We start from the raw sequence: 21,895 nt of genomic DNA on the forward strand, positions 1-21,895 counted from the left end.
GTCACCAAGTTTTCACTCCCTCTTTTGTCAGTCTCTTCTGGAAGCAATTTAGAGGCTCCCACTCTCACACACAGAAGACTCTGGCAGGGGACTCCCCACAGAATCCACTGTTTGGCCGTGGCCTCAGAAAATAATAGTATTTTTAAAACAGGGTTAGAAAGAAACCACCAGATTCCTACTGGGCATCCCCTACGGTTGTTGGAACAGCCATCTCGCAACACATCTGTCTGTTTCTTCTCTCCTCTAAGCCTCCCCTGGTCTTATCCATCACTGATCAAGGTTAGAGCGGCACAGTAAAAACACAGTGCCTTCACGGTCCAAATCCCCAGACTGCCCGAATTTAGGGTGAGCCTCAGAAGCAGAACTATGATAAAGGCTTGTCTATTCTCTATGGACGCACCATTTCCGTAGGCAGGTCCAGCTCACACTCACCTCCCTTCACAAACACTGCTAGAGAGTAATGTGACAACATGTCACAGAAGGCGCATGTTCCCTTCAGGCACAGTGCTAAGATGGAAGAGCCCTCCCTGTGTTACAACCTGGCCCTTCCCACCCCCGAATATAAATTGGCTTATTACACATAGTGCTAATATAGAGAATTTAGAGCAGTCCAACAGCGCCTACTAACACCATATATTTTGTAATGCCTTATTAAATAATTTTCAGATGAAATGACCTGTCTGCACACATAAATTTAAAATACCTATATAATATCCTAACAGTAATAAGGAGAAATCAAACAAATAATAATGTTTATAAATACGTAAATGTCCCAGTGTAACAACTTTAGAATATAAAATGAAGACAAGAGATGCCTGCTTCTTTCTTTTTTTTTTTTTTTTTTAATATTTATTTATTTATTTTTTGGCTGTGCCAGGTCTTAGTTGCAGCATGCGGGATCTTTAGTTGTGGCATGCATGCAGGATCTATTTCCCCGACCAGGGATCGAACCAGGGCCCCCTGCATTGGGAGCATGGAATCTTACCCACTGGACCACCAGGGAAGTCCCAAGAGATGCTTGCTTCTAAATGTAGAATCACCATGAATGCGAAAACCACCAATGTAGACAAATATAGGTGAGCTTATTAGCAACTTCAATATCACAACTAGTGTTTTGTTACTACTGGTGATGTGATGTTTGGAAATGATGAACAACTCTTGGTAAGATTTTAAATAAAACAAAATAAAATCTTCCCGTGAGTTATAAGGAGTTTGACTCCTGTATATAAAAGCTACATAAAAATACTTGTGTTTATATATAAAACAGAAAAAAGGTCTCAGCTTCAAGTACTAGAAACAAAAGTTTCACCTAAATGGGTATCTATTGAGACACCGGGAAGTTGTGCAGTATGTGAGCCAGTGCTTTGTTATGTGTAACTGTCCTATGTATTTTGTCTTTGGTCAATGGAATGTGGGCTGAAGGGACAAGGTACCAGTTCATAGCCTACCTTAAGAGGCATCACGTTTCCACTCACCTTTCTCGTACTTCTGCCATCTCCATGCAAAAAACTATGAACTGGATAGCCAACTGTTCCAAGGAGGATTAAAAACCTGAACCTAATCTGCAACTTAGAGAAAACCCAGCAAAGCTCAACCTAGATCAGCCAGCCCCAAGCCAATCTACAGAGGCATGGGTGAAAAGAAATGATTATTGCTTTCAGTTACTAACTTTTGGAGTGGCGGTAAGGCAGCATGACATAGTAATAAATGTCTGGCAAATACCAGCCCATCCAGCACAGGCAGTAGGGGCAAGTATGGTTAAAGGAGAAATAGAAAAGTCAATGAGAAATTCATGATGTTGGACAGGGAATAGGTGGACACTGGGAAAATGAAGGACTGGGTGGGATCTAGGGAAAAGGTTGAAGTTAATTGGTGCTGTATAAACACACAATGCTGAGTCACTAGCTGTAAGAGTCACTGGGTATTGGGAGAGTCCTACACGAACCACACCAACAGGTATCTCAGGAGCTCACTCTCCTACAATCACCTTGAAGGACAGAATAGGCAAAGTCTGCCACAGCCTGACAGATTCACGTAAAGGCAGGCAGAGATGAAATGAGGATTGATTAAGGCCCATGGCTGTGGCAAAATAAAACCCTTGTCATCAAAATTCAAATCATGGTTCATTTACCCTTTCAGATTATAAACAAGGATAGCATTAAATAACCAGTAGGCCCACAGAAGGCCCACGGGTATTTGATTTTTGTCAACATTTTTGCCTTCAAAGGAACTGGTATCTTCTACAAAGCTAGCTTCTAACATTTAGACATTTTTAAAAGTAATTAAATATATCTGTCACTCTACTTACTAATGTTCTGAATTTTTAGGGCTGTTATTCAATGATAAATAGAAAAAATAATGAGTTTTAAAAATTACATATAACCACAGGCAATGATTACAGGTTCAAATGACATAGGGATGCATTTCAAATAATTCATATACATTTTTTTAAGATCTTCATATAACACCACATGACTCCATAAAGTTTCTAGAATCTACACAAAAAAACTGACTAAACTTCTAACTAGTCAAAGCAATGAAGAAAATACAATTAGACACAAGATTAACAGAGTTCACAAAATAAAAACAAAGCAGTGATTATAAGTAACTATGCAATAAATTTGACAATCTGGATAAAATTAATATATTTTTTTAATGCAGCTTACCAAAACTGACACAAGAAGAAATAGAAACCTGGAGTCTTTATCTATTAAAAAGAAATGATTTTGTAATTAATCAGAGGCTTAAAAGCATTAAATTCTATACACATTCATATGAAAGTTCAGCAAGTTAGAAACAGAAGGAACCTTATCCAATCTGATAAAAGTGGAGATCAAATGACAGAACTGCCCATGAGGGACTTAGACTTGGGTCACAGGTGGAGCTGTCCTGTAGCTAATAGTGTGGAACAAATTAGGGACCATTTTCTCTGACTCTGGCATGTTGTGAAGTGGGAGTTTGGGCATCTAGAGGCAGCATAGCCATGACATGCTCATGTCCACTGGCAGGGGTAAGGCTCTGGCAAGCAGTTTCCCAGACAATGGGCATAAATAAAATGGGCATCTGGGCAGGACAGGGAGAGCTGTGTTAGGCGCCTCCAGAGGAGTGAAGTCAGGATAGCAGAAGGGGTTATGACTGGAAGGGACATGCAAGGGGCTTCTGGGGCACTCGGAATAATCTCCTTCATGATCTGGGTGCTGGTTAAAGAGATGCGCTCAGTTTATAAAGATCAATTCAGCTATCCGCTTTTCATATGCGCACTTTTCTCTCTGTGTATTACACTGCCATAAAAAAGACTTTAAAATAATTTAAAAGGTTTTTAGCCTCTATGTGTCCAGCGCCAGGGGTTACAAAGATCCCCATGACTTGGCCTCTTTCCTTGAAGTTCAAGGGACTCAGAGTCTAGGGACTCGTGAGCCAAGGGACTCAGGAAAGCTCCTGCAGAGAGGCCACAATAACACAGTGTGAGAAGCACTGCTTCAGTGTGGCTGCAAGGGGACTGGGAGAGTCCGAGAAAGGGGCCCGAACTCTGCCACGGAGGGTCATGAAAAGTGAGTTTTAAGCTGAGGCTTGGAGGACGGGTAGGAGCCTTTTCCGTAGACCAATGTGCAGATGTTGGGAAGGGGAGGAGGAGAGATGGTGGGAGGGAGGACAATTCCAGGTCCACGAGAAGAGAAGATAAAAAACTGCCAATCTCCAGTCCCATCAAATACACAGTCACAGTAGAATAAATAATGTCCCTCAAAGCAAAACATGCAGCGTATTAATATAGGCTTATGATAGCTATTGGACACATAAGACTTACTGAGAACAGGGGTGGCGGGAGGAGGGAGGGCCTCAGCTTTAACAACCTAGGTCAGCAATGAGCAGTCATTCTCAAGGGCCGATGTATCAAACGCTTATAGGTATCTGCCTTTTTTCATTCAAAATGAAAATAGTTTTATGGAACATAACTAAACTAATTTATGTTCTCACAACTTTGATTACCTTACTGATATTATGGACTAGAAAAGTATCCACAGGAAACACTGGCATTGCTTTCTGCCACTTAAACATTACTTGAGACATATTCATATTTATTAAATACCTCTGAGAAATAGCATCACAGGGACATCTTGAAATTAACTTTCACCACCTTTACTGATGCCTTAATTATAAAAGTAATATGTGCTTATTGTTGAAAACTCAAATGATTGAGAAATGTGTCAAGTAAAAGTGTCAGGTCCTCTCCATCTTTTACCCCAAACAGTTTGGTCTTCATCCTTCCAGACTTTTTAACATACCTTCTTTTTTAATAGAGACATAACAAATATTCTGGTTAATAAACTGCTATATTTTTAACTAATAACATATCTTCAAAATAGTTCCAGTACGTATAGGTTCACCTCGTTCGTTTCCATGGCTGTGTAGTATTTCGTTATTTAAATGCACTGTAACTGATGTAATCGTCCTCTGATGAGCATTTAGGTTGTTTCTAATTTTTCACTATTGCAAATAATGATGCCATGAACATCCTTACAAAATTCTGATGATTTATCTGAATATTCTGATACCTCTTAGTATGTCTAAAAGGGAGGGACTAAGACGTCTCCCAGGACAGGGCTCATCCCAAGCGAAAGGCAATTTCAGACCCACTATTTATAACCCTAGGACAATGGGCCAGCATCAGTGGGGACAAGTAAATGTGAACACAGGACACTGTGTCACTTCAAGTGTCCTTTCACCAGCCCCCAAGCATTCACACATTCTCTAAGCTCCCCAGGGACATTAAGAGCACATGGTGGCGTCAGCAGATTCTACGGTACTCGAGCCAGGACGTCCTGGGCAAAGGGAAGCAGGTTCGGCAGCACTGTAGTGACGTTGCTGCAGGGAACTAGGGACAAGGACTGCAGGAGTGACCCCTGAGGACTCAAAGAAACAGTGAGAAATCTTTAAAGAAGGCTGGGAATCCACAACTGGGGGAGGAATAGAACTGGAGAAATGACTGTAGAGGCTATTGTGGGTCTATAATTCTACCTCTACACGGATGTGGCCAATAGGAAACCCAGGCTGCAGATTTAATCGGATACTTCAAAAAATAATAATCTTTATACTTAAATTATCTGTGTGTTCAATGCAGCTCATACTGTGTTTAATGTGCAAGAACTGGGCGCATGCTGTCATGTGTTAAAAATAATAATAGTATGAGGGCAAACTTGAGAATGGCCCCACGGAATCACTGGAGTCACTTCCTAACTACAAACACACATAGGCACAAAAATGGCATGCTTAGAACTATTAAAAAGTAATATTAAGATGAGTATATTTTAAAACAGGCTAGTCAGAGCCTGAAATGACAAAGTGGGTCACCTTCTCTACCCACTGCCAAAATGCATGGCTGTTCCGTCCTGCAGAGGCTCCAGTGCTATGTGACTCATCTGAGTAATTTAGAGCAAAGAACAAACATCTCGGATATTTCTCTTAGTAAAGTTTCAACCTTCCAAGATCACTATTTATCTTGGGTGAACCTGCAGATTTAAAAACCTGAATATTGGAGGAGACAGTATCTAAAAGAACTGCTGGTGGTCCTGATTTTCCTACAAAGGCAGACCTAGAACTTCAAGATCCTGTTTCAGCAATCACAGGAGCAGCTATGGGGAGGGAAGGCCCACGGAGGTGACCTAAGAATAAGAGACCTAAGGCTAGTTCTTCCAAAGTTCCTGATGCTCAGTGAAAAGTGTGGACACACGGGGTGCTCATAATCAGGTGAAGACAGTGCAAAGGACATTGGTTCAGTCAATTATAAGCCACGTATCTGGGGAAAATCACAAGTTCTCTGAGTAATGAGAGCTCCCAGGGTCCTTATAAAGACGAAATATAATGCTCCCAATGCATGTGCTAAATGCAAATGTGCAGAGGTTACCAGGACCCACAAAATAACTGGCAAGGTCCAATGCAAAAGGAAAATGGGGGACCTTGTTCAAGGAATTTCAAAAGGCGAGGGCAGAGCATAAATCAAACAAAAGGCCCTTCCAAGTGTGAGACCCTGTGTGACTGCACATGCCACATGGCCACGAAGCCAGCCTCAGGAGTCACCATTCCACAGATGGCTGCACCGCTATAACTGCATAGCTGAACCTCCAGAGTACTGGGCATTTGGTAAATATTCCAGAAGCATTCAGGATTGCATTATAATAAAAAGGAAGTAGGATTTCATACATTAAAATGGAATCCTTTCATTTTACAAGACAAACATTAGGAGAAAAGAAAAGGCACCTTTTAATGCACGGTGCCTACAAAGCAACACGCTAGGCGCTTTATGTATATTTTCCCTATTTAACTTTCACACACAATCCTAAAAAGTAGATATAAAAATTACCTTTTCACAGCTGGAGAAATTAAGGCTCTGAGAAGTTAAGAAACTTGTCTATGGTTACACCATTTTTCTCAATGAGCTCATTAATTCATCTGACAGCATTTACTGAGCTCTTCAGACACCGGGGAGAAAACAGCAAAACAAAACAGCCACCTCTCCCTAATCCTGTCCTTGGCCTCCTGGAGCTTAACAGTTTAGTCAGGAGAGATAGATATTACTGAAAGAATCTCATTTTTTAAAAAAAGGGAAATGGTAAAATTAATGAGCTTTATAAATAGACTTGCCAGATTTAGCAAATAAAAATACAGGATGCCCAGATGAATTTAAATTTCATATAAACAGTAAATAATGTTTTAATATAAATATGTCTCATGCAATATTTGAGACATTTATGTTAAAAATGAATTCAAATTTAACTGAACATCCTCTTTTTCTCTGACAACCTTATATATAAGGAAAAGTACACTGTGATGGGAGAGGGAATTTTAACCTCACAAAAGAGGTTTGGGAGGCTTCCCCAGAAAGAGAAGACTGGACTAAAATCTGAATAACATAAAGCATTAATGTGACAAAGGCATGTTGGAGCAGGTGATAAAGTTGCCATGGGAGCAGAAGACTGATGTTTGAAGTTGCTAGGATGGGAGAGTTTTGGGGGTTATGTAACATGAGGTTACAGAAGTGAGCTGGGGCCAGACTCCCTAGAGCTCTGAAGGCTTTGAAGGCTAAGGTTTTCAGTCTTTATGCCACTGGACTGACTGGTTACATATGATGTTCGCTCTGCCTATGCCCATCTGTCTCCACAGAGTCCTTCCCAAACACCTATCTCACTCACTCTGCCTCTGACTTACCAAAGAAGTTAGCCATCTTGAATCCTCCTTGCCAGCTAGAATGTGATTTCTCTGAGAGCTTCAAGTAGATAGTCCATAAATATCAAAGAGAACAACATAGCTTAGAAAGCCCATGCTTTCTGGGTCCTTGCTGCACTGCCCAGTACTAGTTCAAGTGTTCCTACAACTGTGGTCCCCAAACGACAACATCCAACCCACGTGGCAGAGCCTGATAAACAGCATACTCCAGGCCCACCCATGAAACCACTCACTTAGAATATCTAGGATGGGGCTCAGAGACCTCCATTTGAACAAGCTCCCCTGGAAAGTATGATACACATGACTATTTGAGCGCCCTGAACTATTCTAGTTCATAAGATTTTCAAACAGTGGCAAATGACAGGAGAAAGCACTTAGTCTAACTTGTCATAGATCTCATTGTGCTCTTGAACTGTAAGAGGGCCCAAGTGCTATAAGCAGACTAAAATCCATCAATATAGTCCTCAGTGTCTGGTCTTAATCATTTGTATCACATACGGTTCACAGGAAAAGACATAGCAGGCATGGTGTGCATTAGGTAGTCAAGAGAAAACATTTAAAATGTTGTCACGTTAAATTGATCTGAATATCCACTTTACGTCAAGCTGAGATTATCATTTTTCAAATTTGGTCTTTTGAAAACGTTTTAACTCATACCCCTCATGGCATAATACAAAATCTAATAGACTAATTACGCTACAAAAACAAAGCCCATAGCCCCATGTAAAATTTCAGTATGAGTTAATCAAAAACATTTCTTATATTCTATTTATAAGAAAAGTTCAGATTTAAACTATAACTCATAATGTATTTCTATATTTCACAGAGGAAAAGAATATTAGCACCAGAAAGGACCAAACCATCAAATTCACCCCCTCCATCCATTTCATTTTGTTCACTTCGTCCCAATAAGGGAAGCCATCGTGATATGCAACCACTACTGACCCTTCCTAATTACAAGGGGTGTTTGTGATAAAACTAAATGGCGTCTTTATACCCTCTTACAACATCTTTTCAGCCAGAATTAAAACAGTAACTTCATCCTCCATTGTTATCTCAGCTGTGTCAAAAGGAAAGCAGCTTCGAATTCTACCCACTGCAACATTTTGCAATGGCTGCTCAACAGAGCTGGAATTTAAAAAGCAAAACCAAAAATAATTTATCAATGTTGGACCAAAACTGCACGAGCGGGCTGGGGGTGAGGAGCTGCCTCTCCCAGATTTACAAACAGACTGCATCTAAACAACGAGTTTGTGTTAAACGAGCAATGATATCCATGTTGTAAACCATGGCTCAGACAGAAACCTCAGCAACATAGAGCCAAGAAGCACTGGTGAATCATAGATCTTCCCCTGATGCAGCCGCATAGAATAAGAAGGACATTTTAACTTTTACTCTTCACAGAACTCTACCATTACGCATGAGTAACGTGAAAAACAACATAGGGATCTGGTTAGGAAGGCATTTTGACACATCAGATGTTTTCATTCATGAAATATGTCATCAACAAGTTTCCCTCAGAAGAAGAGCTAATATCCCTAATTATAGGAAATGGATTTTCTGGTACTTGTGGTCACCTAATATACTGCAGATTTTGATGCCTTTTGCGGTAATCGCCTTGAGGGTGGAAACTGCATCCTGTTCTCTGAGGGACCTTCCACACTTACAGAATATGACAGCGTTAATAATGAGTAGGATTTTTACCTAAAAGCTTGTCGGCTAGTCTGCTGCTCACACCAGAGAAGCTACTTTTATATGTCACTGGGTCATGAAAAATAAATTTGATTTCTCTACCACATCACCAGAAACATTCAGATGTAATCCAGAGCTTCTCCCCCAACACCCTTCTCCAGAGAGCCAGCAGCTAATGGCATTTGATTTTATATTAGACTGCTAGGAAAAGTCTATTGTCTGCATTTGCTGACATTGATGGCCAAGTTTCATTAAAGGAACAGTGCCCAAGGAAGTCTCCAGAATTTTTTAAAAGATAAGTGTTTTCTTTCTCCTTAAAGGGACTTTGATTCATAATATTTTCCATTCATAGAGAATTTGTATGTCCAAAACTCTCAGACTCTTTTGTCCCCAAAACAACTTTTTAATAAGAGCTAGTCTCAGCTATTTTTCACATTTCTCAAACAAGGAGGATGAACCCAACAGGGTAAGTCACCTGCCCATAACATAAGGTGACATAACATAATACTTGGGAAAATGAGACCAGGATCTTTGTCTGTGGGCTCTTTAATAACTGCTTTTCCTCCTTCCTCCCTTAACCCCACCCCACTATCCCCCTTCGTTCCCTTTGCCACACGTACGGCAGACTTGGGCTCATTCAGGAAAACCAGTAGAAAAAGCTCTGCCGTTAGGTTTCCAGAAAGTAGGGTCCTTCTTTTTTGTTAATACATAGAATGAAACGTGGATTGGGCTTTTTATTCTCTACCACGGAATGCATTTGTAGTACTGTTTTTAACATATTTTTAGGTTATAAAGGAGGAATGCGACACATCGTTTTGCAAGCCTTTCTCAGCTCCACTTAGAGGCCAGGCCTCCTGACAAAACTGAAGAATGGCGAAGGAATGGATTTGCCTTACGATATCTGAAGAACCTCAACAGCGAAGCTTTCACATGAAAACTTGCCGCGAGCACGAGGCCTTTCGGAACGTGCCACTGAAAATGAGTGTATGTCAAAGAGATTAATGCCAAATCCTCCTCCAGGATTAAGGATCAGAATTAAACTGAAACAACTTTCTTTCTAGCGCTGTCAGTCAGCTAAGAATGAAGGGAGGAGGTGCAAGGAGAGAGGAGACCATCAGGGAATCCCTGTGGTGGCGCCTTGAAAGACGCCCTATCTTTTCGGTCCCCGGGGAGCGCCCGGCCGCAGCGCGGCGCCTTTCCGGCACTGCGGCGCACTGCGGAGCCTCCTGCCCACCCGCAACCCCGGCCCGGTGGGGCTTCGGTAGCCGCCCGGCGCCGCCGCCGCCCGCCCCCGCAGCAGTCTGCCGGGTCCCGCCCTGCGCCCCCCGTCCCCACCCCCGCGCCGCGCCGGGTAGCGGCTGTCCGTGCCGGGTGCGCTGCAGGGCATCCATCACCCGAGAGCCTTTGACGCACACGCGCGCGCTCCCGGACCGAGACTCCAGCGCCTCCCCACCCCCCGCCCCCGCCCCCGCCCCCGGGTCTGCATTTGCATCACTCGCACACGTAGCCAGTGACGCTAACGCCCTCCCCTACCCCACCCCCCACGCTCCCACCTCCCCCCCGACCCCGGCTCCAGCCTTCCAGGCAGCACCTCCAGCCCCTGGGACTCAGCCAGCCCTCTCCGCCTCCGCGCGCCGGGCGCTTAAGGTACCTGCACGCCCACACTAAGGCTCTGAGTTCTGCATCTGCGGCGAGGTGCCTGCTGCCCCCTGCCAAGTTTATCACCATATTCCGCAGTCCTAGTGGGCCCAGCCCGGGGCGGTCCCCTAGGCACTCGAGAGAAGTCTTCCCAGTTCTAGAACCCAGGAGGAGGGGAAAGAGCCCGCCAAGAGAAAGGGTCAATTGGGTTGGGTGATCACTTCCACAGCCCTCCTCACCACCTGAAATTACTTGGGTAGTTAGTTTGTTTACGAATGATGGCCCCTCTCCCCGCTGAGCCTCACGCCAGTGAGTCCATTTGGCTGCGCCTGGCCACAGTAAGCGGTCAATAGGTTTTTACTGAATGAAGGCGTAGTGCAGGCAAGCGCAGCCACAAACAGCCCCACGGGTTTCCCTGCTCTCCATCCCTCGCTTGTGCTCTCGTAGACGCTAGGCAGGGGCTTCGGGGATTTATGTGGAATAGTTTTTAAATCCCCGATGTTTCTTTTAGGCTCCCGCAGCGCCTACTGCGGCTGCCTTTGCCCTCCCGCCATCCGCACGTCTGCAAAGGGATTCCCGGCTAAAAGTTGAGCCCAAGGCTGGGTGGGGATACAGGTCTGATAGCCGGCCAGGGTTTAGGAGCTGCTTGTTTTAAAGCAGCCTACCCCTGCCCGTCGAACCACGCAAGCAAAGGATGGTGGAGGTCCCTACAGAAGGCGAGCGTGGCCCCCACATCCCCGCGGCTGCCTACCTGCCTCCGCCGGGGATCTGGGATAAAGTGCGCCCGCATCCCCTGACCTACCCCGGGCAACCGGGGTCACTCCATCTGCTTTACCCCAGACTTCCTCGGTCCTGCTCCAGCAAAGGCGCCCGGCCGCGCAGCACCTGGCACCTGCAACCCCTTCCCCGGGGGCAGGTGGGGCAAAGTTGCTCTTCTAAAGGCTACGAAAAGTTCCCCAGGCTGCAGCGCCCGGCCAGCGGGTCCGGAAAGGAAATAAAGTAGCGTTGGGAAAACCCGCCAACGCTGCCGAGGTGCCTGACTCACCGCTCCAGTCGCCGGGGACCCCCTGCCCAGGATGGTGTCAGCGCTTCAGCGGCGGCCGCCGCTCTGGCTCGCTCCGTGGGGCCGCCTCCGTCTGCCGCTCTCTCCTGCAGCGCACGGAGTGGTGACTCCTCCGAGCGGGTCAGCGGCGAGAGGAGGGGCGAGAAAGTGGCTCGGGGCTCGCACTCTGCGGACCTCCTCCTCCGCCTCCGCCGCCGCCGCCTCGCCTCCTCCCCCGCGGTGCTGCAGTGCCGGGAGACGGCGTGGCGCTAGTACTAGCGGCGCGCAGGGAGGGAGTCACTGCGCGCGTGGGAGGCGCGAGCTACGCACGATATGCTGCTGGGTGGGCTGACGCGCCCCGGGAAGTCGGGATGAGAGGCGCTGCAGCTGCGCGGGATGGGGGTGGGTAGGGCCACGCCCAAGTCTCTGGTACTTTTGGAGAAGTCAGGGCTCCGAGTTCGCAGCAGAATGATGGAAAGGGCCCCAGTTCTTAATTAGTCACTGGGTGTGACTATGCATTGCGCACCCGCGGGCGGCGCCTCGAGTCTGTCCCGTGGGACAACAAGGAATTCTGAGTGCTGGACTCGGCTAGTGCCAGGGGAAAGAGGATTTGCCTCCTATTTCTGGGCCTGGGACTGACCTATTAACTTTGACTCGGCTTCCTGGGAGCCCCCAGGCCGGGCGAGGTTGCCTATTCCTCCTCCCCACCGCCGCGCTGACAGACAAGTCGTGGCAAGGCTTGGGGCGCAGCAGGAGCAGACAGGTGGAAACTTTGCCTGGCGCCTCGCGTCACCCCAATGCCAGGTAGGGCCAGATAGCCGGACTCCCAAGCAGACATTTGAAATGGCCTTTTGGGGGGAAACTACCTAATAAAATTTTCTTTTTAAATAGCCAAGGGAATTTTGTATTTTTAGGAACATTTCGCCCCTCGCAGTGCTGGAGACCCCAGCTGGAGCTTCCCCCATTTCAAAGCGGCTAGGTTCGGCGGCTCAGGAGAAACCCGCCTCGACGAGGCCACACCCAAGGCTGGCGTGGCCACCTCGCAGCGTCGAGAGGGCGCCGCCGCCCCTTCCTCCTTCCCACGCTCACAGCCACCTCAGCACCACCTCCCGCGCTGCCACCTAGACGCTGCGGGAAGGGGGCCTCCCCTAGTCCCCGACCCAGCCAGCTCCGCGCTCAGGCGGAACCCAAGCGGGGTGGGAAGCGGCCGCACAGGCAGGTGCCTTCCCCGCGATCACTGCTCAGATGACGGGTGCCCCGAAGCGAGACAAAGCGCAGCGCCTATGCAGGCTGCCGTGGGTAGAAACCACACACACACTATCTCCCAGTGTGTTCTATTCGAGTAAATATGCCTGGATGATTGAATGGACGGACGTGTGGATATAAATATAAATATTACATGTACGTGTGCGGGGAGAAGGAGGTATCTGGCTGCCCAGAGAGGGTGGTGGGAATGAGGCGGTTCACCCTGAGCAGTGTTGCAATGTGAGCTTTCCGGCTTGGTTTGTGCCACTATGTCTGATAATATGGAAGGAAGAAAATACAATCCTTGGCCTGTAACTTTCCCTTCTCTCCATTTTGGGCACTCTAGAATTTAAATTATGATGCCCGTGTCCCATGGAACCTACACTTGCTGCACTGCTCTTTGAAAGCCTGCCTGGGTCTTGTTTTGGTTAAAGACTTCGCAGTTTGCTACTGGGCATATACCCTGAGAAAACCACAATTCAAAAAGAGTCATGTACCAAGATGTTCATCGCTGCTCTATTTACAATATCCAGGACATGGGAGCAACCGAAGTGTCCATCAACAGATGAATGGATAAAGAAGATGCGGCACATATATACAATGGAATATTACTCAGCCATTAAAAGAAACGAAATTGAGTTATTTGTAGTGAGGACCTAGAGTCTGTCATACAGAGTGAAGTAAGTCAGAAAGAGAAAAACAAATACCGTATGCGAACACATATATATGGAATCTAAAAAAAAAATGGTTCTGAAGAACCTAGGGGCAGGACAGGAAAAAAGACACAGATGTAGAGAATGGACTTGAGGACACGGGGAGGGGGAAGGGTAAGCCGGGACGAAGAGAGTGGCATGGACATATATACACTACCAAACGTAAAACAGATAGCTAGTGGGAAGCAGCCGCATAGCACAGGGAGATCAGCTGGTGCTTTGTGACCACCTAGAGGGGGGAGATAGGGAGGGTGGGAGGGAGATGCAAGAAAGATGAGATATGGGGATATATGTATATGTATAGCTGATTCACTTTGTTACACAGCAGAAAGTAACACACCATTGTAAAGCAATTATACTCCAATAAAGATGTTAAGAAAAAAAAAGACTTCGCATGTGTGCTGCTGAAAAGTGGTCAGGCAACCTGAAGATCATACTCATTTGTATACCATGGATCCTTCTACATTAACAAATTATTTAATTATGTAGGCTAAAATTACTGTTGTTACCATGAGAAGCAAAATATGCCTCATGGGAGTGCCTATAAATCCAGCATTGGAAATAAAATTTAAAAATTTTTTTAAATCATAAATCTTCCCAGATTGCCTACATATTTTATATATATATATATATATATATATATATATATATATAAAATTCTGAACTCTCAACTGCAAAATGTGCTGGTAATTCATTGGGTTCCCAAGTGGATACCCTCTTGAGAACTTCCCCCCAAATGTCACACTATAATGGATTATCTCTCCAGTGATAGTTCAGAAAACTATGAAACAGATCTTAAAAATGATCAACAGGCTCTGTGTTATGCTCTCTCTCCTTTAAATCATTCCCCTGTGCTGTCCATGGAAGATATTTAAAGGAGTCTATAAATTTTCTTGCTGCTGAGTTTTCATGTCTTGATGAACTTGAAGATAATAGCTCCTACAGGAAAATTCCTGATTGTGTGTTTGCAGGAAATGGCCAATTTCAGACCAGGTTGTGCTGGAGGAAGGTATTTTCATGTGGTGTCTCTGGAGCACAGCACACATTTGCTCACAGTGATGGTGTGCAGAGGCTCCTTGGCTTGCCCTCCAGGGCCGTCCTCCTTATTGGGTCTCACCTGGTGTACCCCTTGGCCCCGGGCCTATTGGATCAGGCACTCAGAACAATCTTCTTCATACCTCCATTATAAGGACATGTTTCTCACCTTAAAACACTTGCCTTGCAGGAGCTGATAAAGGGTAAAGGGGACACGTGCCTTGTCCCCACAGAATCCCAGTGTTCTAAAATCACTACACACCTACAAATCAGGAATTTTATTCCTCTGTGTAGTGGGTGCTTGTGATGCTAGAAAGCAAGCTAATAAAGACACCTAAGGAGCATCAGAGATCTGTCCTCACATCTACAAAATGGGTTCAATACAGATAATTCATACCAAGTACAGAAGCCATGGTGACTAAATTTGATACCATATTCAAGAAGCACAGTGCCTAGCACACAGTGGCCAAAGAATCAATGTTAGTCCCCTTTCCCCTTTTAGTAACCAGAGCGAGGTTTTCCAAAGGCTGTGCCATGGAGCGCTAGTTCTATATGATGTCCCTGCAAGCTCAGAGGAAGCCTAGCTTCCAGAACTAGGGTCTAGAGAGAGCCTCACACCCTTGCAGCATGGCCGCACCTTTCCAGTTCTCCTTACTTTCATCATCAGGAATCAAGAGCGAGGCATAGACACCCACCCTTCTCACCCCCCAATACTCAGAGCTTTCCCAACACTCTGTGTCTTGAACCTAATATTAATCTCATTAAGCCCTTAAAGCCTGTCACAAGCAGCCCCAGAATTCCAAGTGCACTTCTCTCCCCTACATTCTAACGCTCGTGAGGCTCAGCACGTCCTGTATTTTGTCCTTTTCTCCCGACCCAATTCCTGAAACCCTTGACTAGGCCTTATGGAATGCACAATCCACCCTTAGCAAAATGTCCTTTATCCTCAGCCTCTTCTCTGAATGTTCCCTTCACTTCCGGCTCTCATGGAAGCCTCGTTCTCCCCCCAGGAGGCTGCTCCCCTGCAGCCCTCTCAAGTGGTGGCTGGTTTTTCCTTCTCCAGTTCTTATATCACTGTCAGGGGGTAGGAAGGTGATGTCTTTCTTGTTCCTCATTGCTGCTTCCAGAACATTTTTCATCCCTTCTCCCTAAAACCTACAGCTTTGAATCTCACCCCAACAGGTTATTTCACCCATTACTTTTTATTAATTGAAGTACAGTTAATTTACAATGTTGTGTTAGTTCCAGGTATACATGTATATATGTTTGTGATTCGTGTACGTGTATATATGTTCTTTTTCAGATTCTTTTCTATTACAGGTTATTACAAGATATTGAATATAGTTCCCGGTGCTATATCACCCACTAGTTTTTTTTGTTTGTTTGTTTTTGGGGTTTTTTTTTGCGGTACGCGGGCCTCACACTGTTGTGGCCTCTCCCGTTGCGGAGCACAGGTTCCGGACGCGCAGGCTCAGCGGCCATGGCTCACGGGCCCAGCCGCTCCGCGGCATGTGGGATCTTCCCGGAACGGGGCATGAACCCGTGTCCCCTGCATCGGCAGGTGGACTCTCAAGCACTGCGCCACCAGGGGAGCCCTACCCACTAGTTTTAAATGTCGATTTCATGTTCAGACCTCCAGGTCACTCTGCACCTTTCCTGACAATTTTAGCTCCTTGCTTAAGGTCGCTGCCTAAACTCTAATCCTGCCTTAATCCGTGCAAATTTAATATACACAAAGATGTTCATTCCAACCAGTAGTACTCTTAGTCCTGAGCAAGCTTTGATGAGGGGCTCTGTGCTTTAGAATGTTTTACTTAAAAGTAAAAAATTTCCAAATTTTCTTTAAACTGTGAATTCAATTTAATATTGGGCTGGTAATTTCCCAGGGCACTGGCAAAAGGAAATGCATATACTTTTTGGAGAAGCTCTCCTTCTTCCTAGCCTTCAAAAAAATTCCCTCAAATAAGTTTTTAATGGAAATCAGAAGCACACAACTGAACACACAAGGAAGGATGGCATCATGAAGGAGAGTCAGCAGATGTAACAGAAGAAACTTCAGTCTTTCCTTTAAAAAAGACTTCAAATGTTGGAATTATCGGTCACGATTCTTATTTTACTTGAAGAAAAATAAAAGACAAGCTTAAAAATATTTGTAAGCAATAGGAAACTATAAGGAATGACCAATCCTATTTGAAAAGGCACCAAATCAACCTTCTATCCAACTCTGCTGATTGCCTTACCAACATCCAATCCAACTTCCACACACACAGACACATCTTAATCCCTCCTTAAAGAACCCTGATTTTATTCAGGGATCCACCAGTTTTTTAACTGCACACATACATTTAACAACACAGTTTTACACAGACTACTAAGTACTTTTCTTTGTATTTTACAGAAGGACTTGAATTCTATTAAAATTCATACCATCACACAACCAAATCTATAATTTGTTTAGAGTTTAAAGCCTTAATGGTAGTAGTCATTATTATGAGTATTACATTAATAATTATTATATTAATCATGACTGAAAAATAAATTCAAGAAATAGTAAATAAAATGTTATATGGTCTCATGTGCCCTGAAGGAGGTGGTGCCTGATTTGGAGGAGTTTTTGCTATATCCAAATAACCTCCTATTTTGAACTTCTGTGACTGCAGCTTCATGAATTGTGAAGTTCCCTTTCTGCTAGACATGACACTACCAATCTTTTTTACTTAATGGCCAGGTCTTTTAAGATCTGTACAAACAATTACAAAATTGAAGTATATGCCCCTCTTTCTAGGTTCTGGGTAGACTTCTTTTACTAGTCATTTCTTTCAAGGTTGCATCCATTCAAATGTAGATCTGAAGCTTGTTGGGCCTCAGGAGAATGCATCCAGTCCATTCTGCCATTATTGGTACTGAAATTCCATGGCAGCAGCAGCCCACATCTTTTCTCCCAGACGGCTCCACCACCATCTTCCTCCTGCTGCCAGAGAGAGGGATGCCTACTCTGACCCCTGACCCCTGCAGTGAGCCAGCAACCACCATTTTTCACATGGCTTTTTCACATGGCCACATGCTTTAGGGGTTGGCTTCAGTACATCTTGATTGGTCCAAACCAGTCATATAATCCCATTCCCCTTTCCAGTGATTGGTTTTGGGCATAGACATGTTACACAACGTTGGCCAATATGTGAAGGGAACACACTTCTAGAGAGCTTTTGGGAATGGTTTCCTCACTTCCGAAAATATGAATGAAGAACAAAAGTCTCATTTCTATTTTTAGACATTATCATGCCTAAATGTGACATATAGAACTTCTGCAAATGTCCTGTAGTCATGCAGGGGAGGTAGTCTAATGACAAAACACATGAAGGATATAAGAACCAAGTGTATTTCAGAGAAGTGGAGCCAGAGCCCTGTACCACACCTGGAACAGCCCTACCTCTGTTGTGCAGTAGTGAATTTCCTTATATTTAAAAAGCAACTTCAAGTGAAAGTCCTCCTCGAAACTGAAAGCATTCTTACGCTTACACTATTCCCAACTCTAAAAGAGTATCTGGCACACGGAAGATTCTCCACAAATGTCTGCTGATTTAAATTGAGCTGTGTGTCAAGTTCATTTCTATTGAGAAAACAAGAAGGACATCTCCATCTGTTGGTCCCTAGATCATAGGTTCTGTTTGGCAAACATTTGCTTAAAGCCATAATGGCTTCAGGATCTTAACAAGCGAAATGGAAACTTTAGGAGTCCAGATGGAAGCCTGAAAATGAAAAAAATTAGCTCAGTGAAAACTCAAGTTCCGGAAGGACCTTCTGCTCAGATTGCCAGGGAAGGTGCTGCCCCAGGCAGGGTCAGGAAAAAAGAAGCTGAAGAGATCTCTAACCTCCTCTGGTGGCACAGAGGGGAAGGCAGCGTGTCACCTAGGAGTCTGTGTGAGGATAGAGATGGGGAAGGGGCTGGAAATGCCCACAGGAGACATCCCCTGGTAAAAAGAGGCAGAATTTGATGTCTGGAAACCTTTCTTGTTGAGGAAAGAGATAAAGGAAACTGTAAGCTGCTCAGGGCTGTACCCTAGGTATACTCCATGGGCCCATAAGTGTCCCCCTCTACACAGTTTGTTCCCATAGGTATCTGCACGTCTAGAATAAAGTAGATTTGTCACTCAGAAAATGTCTAGCCTCAGTGCCTGTGACTACTGGTAAGACACAGTGGGGAGGCTGTGTTCCTGAGGTCTCAGTTCCAGGACGAAGAGCCCCCAATACCTGAATAGGGGCAGAGAAATCAGGAGCAACATCACACGACATTGTAGGGGTCCCAGTTTGGGTTCAGAGACAGCCTGGAGAAGCACTGCTTTGAGTAGGCAACTCGCCGGCTCCAGACAGCTCTCAATGACTGCACAGTGCCTTCAAATGAAGTGTAAATGCCTCAGCCTACCCGTATGTGTCTCATGTCAATTCCCACCAGAGCGCCTCTGGCACAAAGCACCGAATGACCAAGGGGCCAGGATGACTCAGCCAGTCTGTGACTTCAGCCACCCCGGTGCTTGCACAATGGGCCCGGGAACCCTCAACCAATGAGGGGTGGGAGTAGATGGGTACTTATCTTGGCGTTCTTGCCGCATGGAGGGACAATTCTGAGGACTGTTCCATAGAGTGGGATGGCGCCCAGGCGCCCATAGTGGTAACCAACTTGTTAACCATTAATTTACTGACTTTCCTCCCTTCCTTGTCTCATCTCCCCGCCTGCTCAGTGTACTTCACAGGATCACCTCTTCAGTAAACTACACGTACTCACACCCTAACCCCACACTAAGACAGCCTGCTATGCAAAGCCAGCCATAATCAGCTCCACACTCTGATAGCTCTTAGGTTCAACTGCATGGATGGCCCGCATCACTGACCAGCTTGCGTCTCAGTAATTCTGCCTCATTTCCTCCAGCCCCCTTTGAAAGCCCACAAACTTCCCCAACACAATGTCTTGTATACAAGAGGTGCTATTTTGAATAACTGTTCAAACAATTAATTTTCTACATTCCTTCTTGAACTTCTTTTTCCAAAATGAGACTTATCAAGGGTCTTTGCATATGCAACACTGACAGCTTCAAATTCTGCAGTGCCTTCTTTGGAGGAGTAACAACGCTACTATACCCTGAGAAACCTCTAGCATGCCTACAGTTTTAATGTGTGTTTTAATTTAGAACAAAAAAAACACAGATGCCCACTTTGTGGCAAGAGGAATCTCTCTAAATATTTTCCTTCTCTTTTTCTTTCAGTGACTTCTGTTACTGCTCTAAGCTCTATAGCAAGTGCTCTAGATTATCTGTATCCGAATGATTTATAGCTCAAATATGAATATTCCCTTTGGGTCTTCCATATTATCACTGGCTGGATTTTCCTTTTTAACATTCGACCACAGGTTTGTTATACATTGAATTCTATTAAATTATGCTCCTTCTCCAGGGAGAATTATTGTTTTCATGTTCAGAATTTGTCTTGCATAATCTTCCTGCTCCAAATTAGTGTTCTAACACTTGGGTTTTCCTTTTTAATAATAGACATGCTGATTTCCCCCCATACGATCTAGCTATTTAAAATGTATGTAGCATGCTTTCAGGAAGTTAGATTCACTTCTGTTTTTAGCATGACCCATAGGTACTGGTGCTGACCAACTTTGGGCCACAAATGGCTTTGTATTTTAAGAGATAGCAACACCATGAATGTTGATGGAAAATGTTGGTATTAACAGTTGGTCTAATTCATGTTTTCTCTTTCTCTACACTTAGACTAAATCCATTCCCTGCTGATAAAAATATTTTAAGAACGAACTATCTTTTTGCTCCACTCCCGGTCCGAAGAAGAGTTTTCTGGGTGTCATATTGACCATTTCCTGCATAAAAATGCATCCTATGTGGACATTAGATCTCCCATGATACAACTTGAGCTCATTTCTGTATTCCATGGCAGCCCAAAACTATAGGCTTTTTAATAACAGGACGTGAGGGATCAGGTGAAGCTTCCTACACACTTGCCAGGGGTTCTCTGCAAATCCCAGGAAGGTAGCTTCCCACCTTCACGACTGATGCAAAGTAAAATCAAGATGATCCCAGGTTATTGTCAATTCCAAGGGAGGGAGTAGGGAAGTCTCATTTTGGCATTAGGACTAAGCGACAGTTTACCAAAAGTTCAGTGTTCGGGGCTACAGGGCACTTCCACGCTCCTTGAAGTGCTGGGGAAGAAGCTTCTTTCCACCCCCTTTCGTTCATCCCATGAGAGGCAGAGTCGGGTTACTAGTGGGTGCCTTTAAAGTATGGTGGATCCATCTCGTCCCTCTGACTCTACCTCAGATGTCACCTTAATGCTGTGAAATTCCTGCTTCCAAAAGAGGCAGCCCATTTCTGAAGGCTTTCTAGGGATGTAGGCTCAGGCACCCCTTGGAAGAGCAGAAGTTGGCCCAGGATTTCCATTGAAGAGATCTCAAAATTACATTTCTTTAGGTTATCCCAGAGGCGATGCAGACATGGTACAGTGGGTAGAGGATATTCCAGAACACTGGTTCTCAGAATGCTCAGTAAAGAGACTTCCTTGGCGTATCATCCAGGCAGGTTAAGACCAGAAGATGGCTGCAACTTAACACACAGGCCAAATCTCATCTCGGTAAAATACAATTTCCAAGGTCACCTTCCATGAGTCACCTTTCCAGAAGAAGATGAGATCCAGACACCCTGGGACAAAGAGCTTAGTGATCAATGGGAATGGTCAGTGGTCTTAGAGGTGATTGTGCTAAGACAGAATCCTGGAGAAGGCAGGTGTTTGTATTCTTACTTGTAAAGGACATCATCATTCTCATCAGGAAAGAAGAGGAGACTGCAGTGCCGCTGTCACAACTTGCTATCTGTACCCTTATAGAGGGCCTTGGCCTTGGGGATAGTAGACACTTGCCTGGTAGAACAAGGCCTGGGCATGAGATCAAAGGCACAGTTGTCTCTATGGTGGGAGGTGAGGGAACCTCCTCTTCCTTTTATCTGGAAACACCTATGCACAAACAGGGCACTTGCTGAGAATCCTTAGAGCAAGGGCAGCAAGTTGGCATAACTCTGCCTAGAACATGGGCAGGTGGGCAGCAGAGATGTGATAAGAGTTCAGGTTGGTGAAGTCTCCCAGAAACTCAGGGCACTATGCCTGGTCTTCTCTGCCAGTTTGAGAGAAGCCTAGCATTCTGGGTGTGGGCTGAGGCTCTGCGGCCCTGGGCTGGTCTTGGATGTGAGGCAGGACTAGATTCCAGGCTGCAGAGCATGGAGGGTGATCTGAGAGCTCCCAGGAA

At 45.0% G+C, this 21,895-nt stretch overlaps 1 protein-coding gene across 1 annotated transcript in view; it reads right to left on the reverse strand.

Annotated features, from left to right (window-relative positions):
• Positions 1-11,963, reverse strand: part of SV2C (synaptic vesicle glycoprotein 2C) — a 245,242-nt gene extending 233,279 nt beyond the window's left edge. The window contains exon 1 of the mRNA XM_027100796.1: positions 11,597-11,963. The gene's annotated coding sequence lies outside the window, so the exon portion shown is untranslated. The remainder of the gene's footprint in view (positions 1-11,596) is intronic.
• Between the last annotated feature and the right edge of the window lie 9,932 nt (positions 11,964-21,895).

Source organism: Aethalodelphis obliquidens, unplaced genomic scaffold (assembly GCF_003676395.1).
Source record: "Aethalodelphis obliquidens isolate GAN/ISIS:26980383/991018 unplaced genomic scaffold, ASM367639v1 scaffold4, whole genome shotgun sequence".
In the NCBI taxonomy this organism is placed as follows: domain Eukaryota; kingdom Metazoa; phylum Chordata; class Mammalia; order Artiodactyla; family Delphinidae; genus Aethalodelphis; species Aethalodelphis obliquidens.